Raw genomic sequence first — 3,563 nt, 5'->3', positions numbered from 1 at the left:
ATCAACAAAGCTAGGCAAAATACTTACCTCGATCCGGCTAACTCAACACTCAACTTAGCCTTTTTCTCTACAAATTCGCCTCTGCTCGACTCAATCTAGCCAATGACGACTTGAATACACCACACGATGCAAGAGAAAATAATTTTAATTAATAAAGCTATGATTTTTATTCAATTTCTAAAAAGTCAACAAAAGTCAACCCCGAGCCCGCTTGGTCAAAACCTGGGTCCAAAGGTAGATCTTGACTACCCATAGCCCCACGAGTTCAAATATGTGTTTTGTTTTCAAATTCGAGTCTTATTCGACTCCCAACTCTCAAGTTTTTATTTTTTAAAACTTTGACAAAATCCCCAAATTTTTCCCATAAATTTGATGTTAAATCTTGTATAAAATCATGAAATATAGTTGGAAATTGATTAAAGATACTTACCCAATGATTTGGCATGAAAATCCCCTCTCAAAATTGCCTCACCTCGAAGCTAGGGTTCAAAAATATGAAAAAATGAAGCAAAAACTCGGAATTCTCAGCACTTAAAAGGCTGCAGGCGAACAAAACTTCGCATTTCCCAATGAATAGTGTTTTTGCAATTGCCATAAATGGTTGGCAATTGAGGATGAACAATGCTTTCGTAATTGCCATAAAAGGTTCGCAATTACGAATGAACAGTGTCGCACCAGAAACCAGCAAAACCCAAACTTCTCCGAAATGATCCGAAACCACCCCGAAACTCATCCGGAAACTCCCGAACACAAACCATATATGAATTTCAATCATAAAATACGCTACGGACTGCTCGCGCACTCAAAACACTGAAAAGAGTTAGTTTTAACCCGATATTGACCATGGTCAAACTCCCAAGTTTCTTAACTTTACTAGTCTCTCAACCAATGATCCAAAAATACACCCAAGCCCCTCGGGACTCCAAAACAAAAGTGCACACCAGTCTAAAAATATCATACGAACTAGCTCGCGCAATCAAATCACTAAAATAATACCTAGAACTACGAATTGGACACCAAATCAAATGAAATTTTCAAGAAAGCTTTGAAATCTCTATTTTTACCAGCGGACGTCCGAATCACATCAAACCGACTCCGTTTCCCACCAAATTTCACAAATAAATCAAAAATATTATATTGGACCTGTACCGCACTTCGGAACCAAAATACGGACCCGGTATCAACAATGCCAAACATTCAATCAATTCTTAAAAAATATTAGATTTTTTAGACTTTTAATTTTCAATAAAAATTCATAACTCAAGCTAGGGACCTCAGAATTCGATTTCGGGCATACGCCCAGATCTCATATTTTAATACGGACCCACCGGGATCATCAAAATACGAGTCCGGGTCCATCTATTCAAAACATTGATTGAAATCAACTAAAATTAACTTTTTATGCAAAATATTTTGTTTTTATCAGTTTTTTTGCATATAAGCCTCCCTGGTCAATACTCGGACTGCGCACTCAAATAAAGAAAGGCTAAAATGAGGCTTTAAAGGCTTCAAAACATAGATTTTGGCTCTAAATTACCGAGCGAAGTGCAGATACTCAAAACGACCAGTCGGGTCGTTACAGGGGTAGGGATAAGGTCTGCGTACACACTACCTTCCCCAGACCCCACTAGTAGGATTTTACTGGGTTGTTATTGTTATTATATATATATATATATATATATATACACACACATTCTTTGGCTAGAGAATGCAATTACTTTTGGCTGAGTGACCAATTTTGTATTTTTCCCTTTACAAACTAGGTGGCTAGGAGCCCCTTTGGCCAAACTCCCAAAAACTATTTATTTCGGAAAGTGCTTTTCGAAAAATTACTTTTGCGAGTCAGGAGTTTGTGTTTGCCAATTCATTTGAGTTGTGCTTTTTGCAAACAAATATTGTTTGGCCAATCTTTTCAAAAAGTACTTTTGGGTATCAAATTACGAAAAATGACAATAAAGGATCAATTTGCAGTTAGTATTACTTAAAAAAGAAATATAATTTTTAATATTTATTATAAAAAAATTAATTAGAATTTAAAACATTAAGTAAAAACAAAAAATAAAGATTTTAATCAATAAAATATATAGTTATTCCAAAGTAATAATATTGAACATCTAGAATTACTTACTGTTTACACGGTGATCTAAATATATCAAAATATATCATTCAATATAAATTAAACAATGTGACGACCCGACCCGTCGTCTCATGAGTTGCCGCTCCATTTCCCCCATTTCAGCTTCTTTACGCTTTGTTATCCGTGTTTTATGTGATCGAGTTGATTAGTTCGAGTTCGGAGAGGATTTGGTAAGAAATGAGACACTTAGTCTCTTTTAAGAAGGCTTAAGTTGGAAAAGTCAACCGGGTGTTGACTTATGTGTTAGAAGGCTCGGAAGTGAGTTCCGATGGCTCGGTTAGCTTCGGGAGGTGATTCGTGACTTAGGAGCGCGATCGGAATGGGTTTTGGAGTTGTAGAGAAGATTTAGGTTTGAATTGGCGAAATTGATATTTCGGCAAATTCCGGTTGATAGGCGAGATTTTGATATAGGGGTCGGAATGGAATTCCGAGAGTTGCAGCAGCTTCATTGTGTCATTTGGGATGTGTGTGCAAAATTTCAGGTCATTCGGACGAGATTTGATAGACCTTTTGATCGAAAGCATAATTTAAGAGTTCTTGGAGTTCTTAGGCCTGAATCCTATGTTAAATTGGTGATTTGATGTTGTTGTGAGCGTTCCGAAGTTTTGAGAAAGTTTGAACGATGTCATGAGATGTGTTGGTATAATTGATTTGAAGTTCCGGGAGTTCCGGGTAGGTTCCGGGATGTTTTTAGTGCAAAAATCATAGCTGTAGCAGGTCTACAGGGATTGCAGGCCCCAGAACTCACCCATGCGGTCCGCACAAAGGTGAGTGCGCCCGCGGTGAGTGTTGTGCGGCCTGCACAAACACGGGTGCGGCCGTGGTAGGCGTTGTGCGGACCGCACAAAGTGGGGCGCGGCCGCGGTGAAGAACATTCCGCTGGTCCTACTTCGGAAGCTCATATCTTTTGATCCACAAGGAATTTTGAGGTGATTCAAAAACGAAATTGTAGCTATTCGTGTCTAGTTTTCAGAAAGGTAAAGATATCGCAATTTGGACATCTGTAGCAAAGGTTATGGCCAAAATATTAAAGCCTGTCACTGCAAAGGGAGGCCTGTGCGGCCGCGGTAACTGATACCTGAGGGGTACCTATAAATACGAGGTTTTGGTTTTTTTTTTTTAATATTTTGACCTAGAGAGCTCGGATTTTGGCAATTTTTCGAAGGTTTTTCAAGAAACTCACCGGGGTAAGTGATTTTAACTCAGATTTGGCTAGAATACATGAATCTATCACTGAATTAATCATTTAATTCGTGATTTGAGATGGAATTTGGGAAGAAAATTGTGAAACCTTTCAAAAATATAAAATGATGATTTGAAGGACCAAATGGTATCAGAATTGGATAATTTTGGTATGGTTAGACTCGTGAGGGTATGAGGATTCTGAAAATGTAAATTTTACCCGATTTCGAGACGTGAGCCCGGG

Source organism: Nicotiana tabacum, chromosome 8 (genome assembly GCF_000715075.1).
Source record: "Nicotiana tabacum cultivar K326 chromosome 8, ASM71507v2, whole genome shotgun sequence".
NCBI lineage: Eukaryota > Viridiplantae > Streptophyta > Magnoliopsida > Solanales > Solanaceae > Nicotiana > Nicotiana tabacum.
This window is presented reverse-complemented; position numbering follows the sequence as displayed.